The 13573-nt window shown below is 43.7% G+C and overlaps 1 non-coding gene across 1 annotated transcript; it reads left to right on the top strand.

Moving 5' to 3' along the window:
* The first annotated feature begins 1671 nt into the window (after positions 1–1671).
* Positions 1672–1744, top strand: TRNAP-CGG (transfer RNA proline (anticodon CGG)). Its single transcript has one exon. It is a non-coding gene; the product is annotated as a tRNA-Pro (tRNA).
* Positions 1745–13573: the final 11829 nt, after the last annotated feature.

The raw sequence follows: 13573 nt of genomic DNA, 5'->3' as shown, positions 1-13573 counted from the left end.
GAAACCGTATTGCGATGAAGTGATCAAGTTAAATTTCACGCAAAACTTCATTAGTCGTTTGTAAATTATCTTCTCCAAGCCCTTGGAAAAAATGGGTAGAATTGAAATTGGCCTGTAGTTAGCCTTGTCATTTCTGTATCTAGTTTCAAAGAGCATACTGACTTTAGCTACTTGCATCAGTTTTGGAAAACAACCTGAATATATTGATATGTTATATACATAAGCCAATATTAGGGCTATTATTTTAACCACACGTTTAACTGGATCTATCTCTATACAACCAATATCACGTGCTTTGCTGCTTTTAAATAAGTTAAATATGGCACATATTTCGGTCTCGTTAGTTCTTTCGAGATACTTGCTGGAAGGGTTGCTACTCATGGCAAGTTTAGACCTACTTGGCCGTTGGGGATCTTACACATCTCTAAGCGTAATAAATTGTTCAGCAAGCTCGAATACCTCAATACGATGTCCTTGATGATTTTGCTCTGTGACTGTTGCCAAGACTTGTGTGTGATTTAATAGACTGTTGAGCTTATTCCACCTCTGCGCACTGTCCCTACATTGCACTTTACTAAACTAATTGTGCAGAAAAGGGCGCTTCTCATTTCTTTAGAAAGGTGTTAAGCTCATTACGATATATTTATAAATATTGAGATCCTCTGGTGATCTGGTCTTAAGATGTTTTTGGAATATTCTTGCTCTCTTTTTTATTCTGCGCAGGCACTCGCGGTTGACCCACGGTTTCTGGATTTTGTTAACATCTCCGCAATATTTTTTTCTCAATATGTTCGAAATAAATACGTTTGAAACCAGAAATGAAAGCCTCGTTTGCGGCGTCTGCCATTAAAGAAGGGTAAACGTCACTCCAAGGTTCCTTTTCAAGGCGCGCGTAGAAGGCGTTTAAAGTTGTTGGTACGATATTTTGTACCGTCTTTACATCGTTCATTTGCGCATATGTAAGTGTGTCTTCAGCGATGATAAACAAATAAATCGGTAAGTGGTCTCTTATATCCCCATTGACACCAGTTGTCAAGCTTTCTGTACCTACATTTGTAATAAAGAGGTAGAATAGTGTCTCTGTTTGGGTTGCCACGCGCGTGGCCGTATCTGTTATGATAGTGTTACCAGATGACTCTACAGCGGAAATAGTGTTGCTTTAATCCGGCAGGATTTTAAGACATAAATATATAGGTCTCCACCAAGAATTGTGCGCATTATGTGTGCCCTTCACTGTTCAGATTCGTAGTATACCCACTCTGATCTTTCATCGCCTTCTTCAGGAATCTCTCAAGTTACTCGGGTATCAGTCAGCGTCTCAGAGTGGTTGAAGGGCGGGCTGTTGCGAGCGGTAAGGGGCTGCTAATCTTAAATGTCAATTTAAGGTTTACCGCCATGGTATCGGGTGAGACGGGACGGTCGGGACAACCTATTGAACATACTTTCATGCATACATGACAAAAGCACTGCCACACACACACACACACACACGCACACACACACACACACACGCCCACACACACACACACACACACACACATATATATATATATATATATATATATATATATATATATATATATATATATATAAACGAGAAGAAAGGGGGTTAACTCCCAGGGTTCTACTTGCACACACATAAATACCCAAGAAAGTGGATGGGGAAACAGCGCCGCGGTAGCTCAATTGGTAGAGCATCGCACGCGGAATGTGAAGATTGTGGGTTCGGTTCCCACCTGCGGCAAGTTGTATTTTCATCCACTTTGATTTCCTTTCATTTATTGTTTCTTCATTCCATTTGTTAAGCACAAGTAATTTCCCCTATGTTGTCCTTGGTGTCAGTGTTTGTTGGCTTCTCAAGATATGACTATATATATATATATATATATATATATATATATATATATATATATATATATATATATATATATATATATATATATATATATATATATATATATATATATATATATATATATATATATACATGATTCTCATCAATGAGTACCCAAGAGATGCAGAGTCCGGTAGGTCAAAGCTGATTCAAAAACACACGAATGCACCGACCGTCCGGGCGACGCAATTTCGCCACGAGTCACAACACACACACTCACTACGTGGTCTTGGGAGGCGAGACTCTCCGAACTGGACCTGGGAAGCCAACTGGCGACCCTCGACCAGGCCCGGCGAGCCGCCATCGCCAGTGCAGCCCTGTCAGAGGGAACCACCCAGGAATAAACCGCGCAACGGTTTCTGCAATAATAAAGTTCCTCCTCCTCCTCCTCCTCCTCCTCCAAATAGCTGAAGTTTGCTCAACACTGTTGGTTGGGCAAGTTATCAGCTGTATGTCTGGGTGTCTGCTGCCACTACTGTGTTGCTTTTGTGTTGCCCGGTCGGCTTATCAAGGTACAAGTAGCCGTTGCCATATGCGCAGACTTGGAAGCATTGGTGGATACGTTATTAAGACGAAAGCCATATATGCGCCATGAAGTGAAAGATCCGGCGTCCGTCCGGTGTTAACATCCGATGGTACCAAAACCCACGTGACCAAGTGATTACGTCACTTTCCCGCCACTGGACCGGCTGCTGCTCGCACTGCGAAATTCCACAGTGAACATGCAGGCACAAAGTTGGGCGGACGCCATGGCCAACACCATAAAAACCAACTTGGTCCACTCCCGAAATTAGCTGAAAGATGAATAAAGTGTTTTAAAGTGCTGAACCACCTTAAAACGCTTTATGGCATAAAGTGGATTAGGGTGTAATAAGGTGGTTTAAAGTGGACGACGGTGGATTACGGTTGGTACAGATTAAAGCAAGGTGGATTAAGGTATAGTTCTAATGTATGGTGATAACGTGGAGAAGTGATTACGTTTTCATATTCAAAACCCATAAGAATACCGAAGTGACTGCCAATGTTCGTTTTCTGTGACAGTCACTTAATTATCCCTACATATTTTCTTATGTCCACTAGCTATAGTTAGGCGACGCAAGTAGTGACTGGTACGGATTTTTATGCGAAGTGGAGAGCGAGGTGACGCGGCCTACGAGGTCCACCTGCATCACCTTTGAGTAGCTAGCCGATAAAATGATTTTTTTTCCTCATCCAGAGCAGTCACGCAAGTCAGGCACAAAGAAGAAAGCGGCAAGAGATTCTGATGAGTATACAAAACGTCAGTGAATAATGGATTGATATTAATTTTTAGAGAATAGGCACAGCTGCGCGTAAATTGTGTATGAGCGATAAGGAGCACGATCTTGTTGACGTAAAATTATGGTTTTTAAAGAAAGTTATGGGGTTTTGCTTGGCAAATCCATGATTTAATTATGAAGGACAACGTAGTTGGGGATTGCGGAAATTGAGACCACCTGGCGTTTCTTAACGTGCACCTAAATCTAAGTGCACGAGTGTTTTCGCATTTCGCCCCCATCAAAATTATGGTTCCTCTATCATATGTTGGACTATACCCAGTGCAATGTGGCGAAAAACTTATACGGTATACCTCCGGTAGAAATGCACTGTTGCTTCTGTATGTATGTTTGTTTTTATTGCTTTTAATAGAAACACCTTTGTTCTTTATACACTACGAAAAACGCCAACAAAGTTTAGATAATGCTGCGTGGTTAAAATTAGTGCCACAATGTCCTCCAACAAGTCTTTCAATTGATCTAAAAAAAGCAAAACTGCACAATACTGTTTTATTTCTTCTGGCTGTTTTATGTTGGAAAGTTCGCTATTCAAATAAATTGAGGACTTCGAGTTTTTTCTCAAGGACCACTTGCTTTTTTTCAGAATCCTGTATCGAATGATCTTTTTCAGCAGCCCTCGGTCCAATTGGTGCCGGCCTAGTTACTTGTTATGTTTGGTAAAGTAGCGATTCATGATTGTAGAAGAACTTCTCGTGAACGGTGATCAGACGCTGCTGGTGGATTGAGTGCATGAAACAGGGGCACTACCAATTTCTTCCAAAGCTTTCCCTCTAAAAGTACTATGGGGTTTCTTTGCAGAATTGCGTAGTTTTCGGGCCAAATTAAACAATCACTATGATGAAACTTTCTTTCTATGGTTATGTTTCTCTGGCAGCTTACCTAGGTACAGTTTAACCAGCAGCCTAGTTTGAAATCTTAACGATATATCCTAACAATCGACCACACGAACATTCCCATGTAAAAGTTTTATTTACGGCTTGCTTTTTATTTCGGGGCTTCATCGTAATGGCAAATAAAAACCAGCCCAATGTTCAGCAGCATTTAAGCTTTTATTAAAACGCGAAAGATAGTGGCGTCTTTTTATCCTATCTGTAACCACTCGTATGTATCTGGCTGTTTTAAGTTTACTGCTGCAGCCAATATATGTCCTAATAGCACAAACATGCAAAGCAAAAACGGCAATCAGGTATGTTTCGCAAATGTACTTTGAGCTTTAGAAATTACTGAGGACACGCGTTCATCGAAATTTTGTACTTACGTAGACACGCCCTTTGGCACTTCAGCTCACTCAGGAACGAATTCCCTCCTCCACCGCAAATGGTGTGGTTGAACATCTTACAGAGCTTGGTTGTGTAATCGAAGTACCAGGACACGCTTAAAGGGCCACATGGGCCGACGACTGGTGGTGGCAGACATACTTTCGTCTTGATAGAAGTGAGGGCTGAAAACGTGCGTATTGTTGGTACCGGTCACATGAAAGAATAACCAGTAAATAAGCATAGACGGCGGCAATTATTCTTGCTTTATTGCTCGGAAAGTAGACTTATTCCATTCTGGCAGCTATATTAATTACAAAGATTCTTGCCGTATTGTGCGAGTTTGTTGTGAAACAAAGGTTTTGTATACCGAAAGTATTTTGATTACATCCTGAACATACAATATGAATGGTTGCATAACAAGAAGCACTTGAACATAATTTGTTTGCTAAAGGGAATGCCCTAGGAGGACATCGATCGTATTCCTGTGCGGTGCATTTTTCTCCTTCATATTGAGACATGAGGACGAGGAGCATGGCGACCATGAAAATAGCTTTTTCCGCACTAGTCACCCAAAAATTTGTTATACTGTGAAGCTTTCAGATCAATCTCACCCCTTGTGCATATATATATATATATATATATATATATATATATATATATATATATATATATATATATATACACATGCATATATATACAAGTAAGGTAACATCCCCTTATGCAATGGGACTATTGCAAGGCTTCCAAGCCTTCGGTAACATTATTTTCATTAAGACCAGCAAATCATAGGAATATATCCTAGTTAAAAAATTGTTGAGTTGTCGATGAGGTGGTAAAAAAAGACAGCCTCGTCTTTTTTTCTCGTGTTTATGCACAATCTCCCCAGAAATACTTCCTGTGTGCTACATGTGCCGAGGAGGCACTTGCATGCCGGTTGATGTAGCAATACTTTAACGCCGTATTTCGAATAAACTTCTGTAGTCGCAAGCAACATTCCAGCAAAATGTTCACTCAAGGATGCTGAAGCTTGGCTGGCGAAATATTATAACGGAGGAAGAGAACCTAAAGAAAAGAATGATGCCCCGGAAGAAGACCTGAGTTTGCTGGATTAAGAAATGTTAAAGCCGAACGGAACGCTAGTATATATAAAGCATCATGTATATAAAGAAACGATTGAAAAAAATAATCCTTCTAATATCATGCTAGGTAGCAAACACCGCAAGAAATGTATATCACGGCGATGCTAGTTTGTACAGCATTTGCGTTGATTTTGACTATTACAGTGGAGCGTATTCATGACCCGCCATTGAAGGAAGATGAATAAAATATTGCCGCATGACACCACTAACTCCCACGGCATGCTACAACTAGTATCCAGTACTATATTTGGGGGGCTAGCTATATTAGGCTAGAAAATGAACTCTTTTATAAGAAAGCGATTCGAGCTCTGCAGCAAAGTTTTATTCTTCCTGTAGCAGCATAAGAAAACAAAAAATACAAGTAACTAAAACACTGGAGGTCCACCACTCTGGCTATGACGTTGTACTTCTAGGCACGACGTAATGGGTTCAATTACGAACCACGTCAACTACACTCAGACGGTGTGCAAGTCAACAACAACAACAACAACAACAACGAAAAAATAACGCTCGTGTGGGTTGCTTGGCGGACGTTCAAGAAAATTAGTGGGTCACTGGTGAATAATTTTTACCCCCTATGTCATGGCTCTTAATAAAATTGTGATTTTTGCAAGCATAACGCTAGAATTTCTTTACCAATAAAGATAGGGTGGACCAAGGATACCGCCGGAATTAATGAAAATTCATGCGATAACATTAAGAAGGCACATGTATTCTCTATTAGCAATCGAGTTTTGCAGATGTGGTAGAATATAGATATCTATGCAACGTAAAAGAGGACTAAAATACATAGCGAGAACAACAACATGGCAGGTATGGTATCGTATGGCTGACCAGCTCGGTCAGAATTTTAGCTTGCGAGTACTTCAGCTTAGGCCAGTTGAAACGAAAAATACTGCTTATTTAACCGGCGAAAATAGACGAGGAAGCAAGAAAGAGATGTACGCAGAGCAGCGCAGGCCCTGCGTGTATGTGTTTCTTGGCTCCTCGTTAATTTGAGTTGTTTAAACTTGCAAAACGTCAGAATGCTCGACAAGAAAAAACGCACAATTCTTTAGTTTCATTTTTTTTTCATTCGTGCGGCATCTTTCTTTCAATCTCGGAGGCTTCGTTTATTCTATTTAGAGATTTGTCTGTATTTGGTGCATTGTTTTGCTACTAAGCACGCAGAAGCACATCTGTAGGTTATCGTAGAGGGCGCGGTGCCCCTGCGCGATCAGTGGACATTCGCAGTGTAAGTGCCTCGTGAATTTGCAAAGCAATGTAGGCTTCGCTTGGGTGATGCGGAGCTTAGAACCGGTGTGACTGGGTTCACATACTCAGGAAGAGTGACTGGGTTCACACATAGTCGAGAAAAGTGACAGGTCCCTTTTCGTCAGTATGTGTTTGGTGTGAATACATTCAGGATGCAACGTTACCAACTAACCATACCTTTACCGCTTGCCCGTTAGCTTAATCATTTATTGCTCTCGTTCCGGGAGTTTCTGGGCTGGGCTAATATTGTGCAGGGTGTGACTCAGTAGGGGCATTACAGTGTTTTGCATGCTCTGCCTAGCTAAGCGTGTTGTCGAAACACTAGAAAAGCCTGAAAGCGGTGGAAAAAATGCATTGACACATATATAAGTGCGCTTCCGCCTTAGTTGGTTTTGGTACTTCAGTATAGTTTGCTAACGGTCCCGGCCGAAACTGTAAATTTCGCAAGGATGGAAAGCTATCAGCTTCAAGGTTCATGAACACGGCAACCGCTTCTTTACATATACTTAAGTTCGCAAAAATTATAGCACGCATGTTGGATCTCCATAAATTTCCAGATCTGCCACGGGTACATGTTCGATCAATTCTAATTGCATGCATTGAAAAGGAGCGTGTGTAATCACTCAAGAAACCTTTAGTTGAAGTACAAAAAGCCGACGTAAAGTACACTCACGTATGCAATCGTTCGTGCATTTTTTGAAAGTGGGAAACAGATTGTTTCCTCCAGCGCAAACTCCACGTGGCAAGCTCTTGCATAAATTCTCTCGAGCGTCGTAATACCAAGCATCCGTCAGTGGGTGACAGACGCCAATGAAAGGCCTCTCCGTGCAGGCTTCGGCTCTCTTTCCACTCAGATCTGAAAACAAAGTTCAGGAGAACCCCTATGACGACGAATTTCGTCGGTAAGGCGCTTAGCATTGACTCACTACAGCGACAGAACGCATTGCCACTGTCAAAACCAATTATTTTTAAGGCGTGTATTGCAGCTGGACTTCTCTTTTGCGTGTCTCCAAGTTTCGCCGGCAACTATTTTTTTTAAAGGGAAGCTCTCTTTGCCTCTTCCTTCGACTTTCCCATTGCTGCTGCTGTCTTGCAAACCCCGTCGGGGGAGGGTGGGGGGGGGGGGAGTACTTCAGAGCGCGTGTGTACACGACAGGTGTGAAGGAAAGAGGAAATTAGTAAAGGCAAGGCGCAGACGACCACGACTCAAGAAGAACACAAACGAAAAGACCGGCGCCTCTCGTTTGTGTTCTTCTCGAGTCCTGGTCTTCTGCGCCTTGCCTTTACTAATTCAAGCATGAACCAACCAGCCCAAGCAAGAGTTTTACAGAGAGGAAAGGTGGCGCGAGAAACCCGTTTGGACCCCACTGCGTCGAATGTGCACAATGCCCTCTGGAGCTCTCTGGGTGTCGCCACATTAAACTCTTGAGAGCTGTAATTATCCGTGACCCCCCTCAAAAGCAATACAGAAACAACAGCGCTTTTGTATCTGCTAAGATGTGAGTTCAGAGAGGGCGTAGTTAAACTGTAGAGAGGAGGGGGAGAAGAGGCAGTTCCCATACAAGGGGGGTAGGGAAAAGGTGACGTGGGAGGGCAAGGAAACGCTACTAGTATATCACGACAGCTGTTGTGGGGAAACTGGTTGAACTGAAGTCAAGGTATGGTACGGTACGTTTCTACTACTTCTGAAAAATAAACACCATGAAAATATATTGAATGGACAACTTACCCAGCGCGTGCAGAAGCAGAACCGCATTACTTAAAGAGCACCGCAGGGTCCAGGCGACACTGAAGCGGTCGCACGTCAAATCAACATTTGTTTGTCCGCCACGGTAGCTTTGCAGCTATGGCATTGCTCAAGGTCGCGGATTTCATGGCGACCATGGCAGCATCATTTCGACGGGGGCGAACTAGAAAACGCACGTGCACTTGCATTCTTGGACACGTTAAAGAACACCACGGTGTCAAAATTAATCCAGAGTCCGCCACTACGGCGTGCTTCATAATCCTATTGTGGTTTTGGCACGTACAGCCCCATAATTCGATTGAAATTTAATACCTCTGCCACAATGCGATGTGCCATGTGAGGCAATGACAATGCTTCACCTTCTCAAAGGTTGTGAAGTACGGTACACAGAAGCACCTCAAGCAAGCACCTGCCCTTGTGTGTTCTGGGTACTACGCAGACAAACATTAGTGGCGCACGCACGTTAACGTTTAACGTCAACTCACCGCTCAACTCACGTCAACTCACGAGGTCGCGGGATCGAATCCCGGCCACGGCGGCCGCAATTTCGATAGGGGCGAAATGCGAAAACAACCGTGTACTTAGATTTAGGTGCACGTTAAAGAACCCCAGCTGGTCTAAATTTCAGGAGTCCTCCACTACGACGTGCCTCATAATCAGAAAGTGGTTTTGGCACGTAAAACCCCATAACTTTAACGTCAACTCACCACACTCGTGAATCAAAGCAACTAGCACAGAAAGCTTCGCTTACGTCGATTCCCACAGTGCGTGGGATCTGCATAATCTTTTTTATAGCGGCGTCAGCGCGTCTCGTCCGTAATGCATCGCGCGACGATGTGTGTGAACTCCGAGAAGCAGCTTAAGCGGGAGACACGCGATGCGATTTTGCGTGCGATCTGTCGTACCGCGTATCGCAATCCTGCTTGCTGCTTACGACAATTAAGAGAACACACAGTACGAACGATTTAACGGCCCGTAGCTCCGCCCAGAAACGGTGCCCCTCCAGGGACGCTCGGAATACGTAGTAACTTCGCAAAGAAAGTGGAAACAAAGGTCTTTGTACAGCACCTTCCTTGTACAGAAACAATGGCAATGAAAACACATCGATGCGGGGAGGAAATTTTCCGCAAGGTCATTCGCAGTGTCGGCTTCGTTGACAACCGTCGATGGCTAGGAGCCTGCAAGCCAAGCTTGCCGCGTCATCCAATCCAAGACCGATGGCGCTTCCGACACGACCGCATGCAGCTCGTAATAAAGCGCCTATATTCGTCAACGCAATAAATTTCTGCACGGTTATGTCAGTCTTAGGTGAAAGTGCAATTAGTTTCCTGGCACCGTTGATAGCGATGAGAAAACTCGCCAGACAGGCCAGCTGCTTCATATGGACGATTGCTACGGTGATGGCGCTGCCCGTTCACAATTGCAAATCACGCCAACGATTTACTGATTTGCACAACGTTCTGCGCCATATACATTTTCGAAGTCACTTAACTCTATCAATTTACTTGTGTAAGAAGCAAATAATATCAAGTTTACATGCCGCCATCAGCGATGAAAGCGGCGAGCGCCTCGAGCGTGCAGAAAAAGAAAAGGCAGAGGAGTTATCGGAGCAGCGAGGAAATTGCTCGCTGGCCCCACCTGACTGAGTATACCACGTAACCATGACGCACCCGCTATCGGCACTGTCACATGCTGTGGCCCTCCGGTCGAAGCGGCAGACGTTGCGACCCGGTGCAACCACATACAGCGAGTTGGTCGTTTCTGTCTGCCGCTGCATGCTGTCAGGACCTGCTGAGATCCAGTGAGTCGGGTGCGGTTGATCGTGCCGAATAGTCGTAGGACTGGGGGGCCCGCAAGATCACACCATGTGTCTTGCGCTTCACACAGCAGCCGGGCTCTCCTCTCACGGCTATTTTTGAACAAGCTGCGCCATCTAGTGCGCTGCTGAAAAGCTCGCGCGTAGCCTCCCAGAGGAGAAGCGTGGTGCGCCAATGCCTGCCAGCTCTGAGGATTGTTCCCTCCCTGGCGGCATAGAGTTTCCTACAAAATTACTAGAGGGAACTCTGGCGCTGCAGTCGTTGTCCTACCATGGGAATGATGGGAAGCACATGGATTTGTCTGATCTTCGTGCTTGTGGATTCAGACGTTCTTGTGGCTTTGTATATTACGCCATATAAATGTTGTTGTCGTATATTTCGGCGCAATCTATATTCTTCGAAGTGCAGAAGACGCCGGGAACGCGTACAGTTTCTATTAATTGCAACGATTGAGCTTGTCCAGGCGGGCAAATCGAAACGCGCCAAGCGTCTCAAGGCGCTGGCATGTCAGCGATAAATTCATAAGGGCGTTTTATTCGCTTGTCGATACGTGCGTCCGTGGCTTAATGGTTTCAATATCAGGCTTCTGTGCTAGAATCCCTGTGTTCGAATCCTGCCGTCGGGCAATTTTAATGATGTTTATTTAATTATTTATTACGCAATATTACGACGAAGTTTAGGCAAATCCATGTACTTCCCATAATTCACATGCTGGGACAACCGCTCCCATTGCAGCTCCCGTAGACGCTAGCGCCAGAGTTCCCTCTAGTAATTCTTGTAGGAAACTCTATGCCTGGCGGCACTCTCACCAGCATATACGGAGTCATGAAACTTGGCGAAAGGTTCCTTAAAGAGTGACACATAACCATAGCATTCATGCCGCTATTCACCAAAACACTCGCGTCAAAGACATTCATTGGAAAGGGGCGCGCACAGCCGCTATATATTTAGCGGAGCCTGCTGAAGCGTAGGGTTGCTGTCCTTACGGAATTTAGGAACGTGTGCTCAATTCCGCCCAGCAACCGAGGAATTTGAAGGATGATTAATTTTTCTTTATTTCTAGAGGGGCACGCACCTAACAGCACATACATAGTTACCCAAGTTGGCATCAAAGAGGTTCATTCAAAACGAGCGGCGGCCGATGGGCACATACCCAGTACTGCAAGTCTACGTGAGAGTTTATTTAAGATCGATGCACGCTGCTAGAAACGGGCCACTAACTAGCGTCGTTCAAGGTCTCCGGACACAACCACTCGCCGTCACATTTCAATTAGGGTGCGCGTTGACCAAGCTACCGGACAAAGCTGATCCACAAAGTGTCAGTTGCGGTAGCGCACGCTCTGCAAACGAAATAGCAAGGTGCCATCAGCACGAGAACTGTCTGCCCTAAGGATACTCATTGATGTATATGGTCTCTGCCGCGGCAATTGCATAATGTAAGAAAACTTGTTGTTCTCCATGGGCCATCAAATATAAATTTGAAGAAGCTTTTTTTTTTATGGTAATGATCGAAAAGAGGCTTTTGTAGCCTCGTCCTCTATGTGCTGTTGTCCTCGCCGGCGACATGTTGCAGTGTATCAGTCCATTTTGTATATGTTAAGCCTTTTTGTGATAAACCAAGTCTTCAAGCTTGTTGTCAAACACACAGGATTCAGTAAAAATTACCACAGTCTCGCTCTTGCTGGAAATTTGTCAACAAAACATAAATTTCAACGTTTGTTGACTATCTTCGCAGGTCCTATTATTGTGCAACATTTTGCTGTTATAATATTCATATTTTTATGTGGTCACTCTCTAGTGAGTTGTGCTAAGGGCAACTAATTAGGCCATCACGAGTTGCCCTTAGATAAACGTAAGTTTAACGTGCGGGAGGGGCAGACAATGCGTAGAGGTGAATTAGTACATAAAGTGTTTGGTCATCGAGATATGTGGCTAGCAGCGGATTTCCCTTTGGTTAGGTAATTTATACTTTGACGATATGTCATTTTACCTTTTGTGTCATATTCACCACTGGAAACGCTGAGCACTGAAACAGAGAGGAAGGATCACTTATACACATTGAAAATAACATATTATCAGACATAGTTTTTAGTGTAATTCAGATTCATGCGTTTTTATTTTTGCTCAACATCCACAAGAATGATGCTTTCTGCTAAGCATCACTGAGATAAAAAATATGTCAGCTCAACTATGAATTTGTACCAACTTACAAACGTTCAAATTCTCTTACTCGAGAGATATTGTTTTTAGCCTTAAACGTGACTAATATTGGTGATAGAGGGCTGCTTGCCAAAACCACATATAAAGAAAAGATCTCATAGCATTATCACCTATATGCAGCACATGCGTAATGCGGCAGGTGCCAGTTCTGTCCACACCGGTGGCAAATTAAGGTTTAGACCGTTGTGACTTCCCTTTACCTGATTTTTCTTACATTTCAATTGAACGCAACGCTTCGTTTTATCTTTTGGGTGGTTTCATATCTTTTCACTTGGCATAGTCGTGATCAGCAAAAATCGAGCCCCCGTATCCATTTACTGTACTAGTCATTAAAAAAACAAGTAGTCTATAAATATAATACCCTACCTTGCACATGGGCTACGCAGAAGGAAACAAGAATGCCGGTGAGAAGTTTCATTGCTACGCATCTGATCGATCGTTTGGGAAAGCATAGCCGTGGCGATGGCCGCACGAGCTTGCCCCCATTTGTATGAACAACCATTGTCGAGTGGCGATTACTTCATCGATCACCAAGTAGCCCTTTCAAAGTTTTCAAAAACAACGTTTCTAACGCCGAAACATCTGTGCTGATCCTCAAATCCGATGCTTCCAGGAAGTAGGGCACAGTGGTTAAATGCCACTGCATGAAGATGCGTTAGCGGTACTCTCTGGCCTTGCCATTCGTCAAATTTATCGTAATCACCCGTTTGTTTGCTCACTTTCTTACAAATTTCTAACACTGCCTGAAACAAATCGCCGTTTATTCCTTCTATATTTTTGCTGAACATTGAGCTGCACCCATGCATAAAAAGTTCTATCTTGCTTCGCAGAAATAAAGATGTCAAAGCAAGTATGCTTACATTTCACGGAGAGTACGCTACGTCATCGCACAAACTGGCTGCTTGAATTAAACCATTGCATCCTCCG

The sequence above is a fragment of the Dermacentor andersoni genome, chromosome 7, assembly GCF_023375885.2.
Source record: "Dermacentor andersoni chromosome 7, qqDerAnde1_hic_scaffold, whole genome shotgun sequence".
NCBI classification, from domain to species: Eukaryota; Metazoa; Arthropoda; class Arachnida; order Ixodida; family Ixodidae; genus Dermacentor; species Dermacentor andersoni.
Note: the sequence above shows the minus strand (reverse complement) of the source record. Positions and strands in the feature narration are given on the sequence as shown.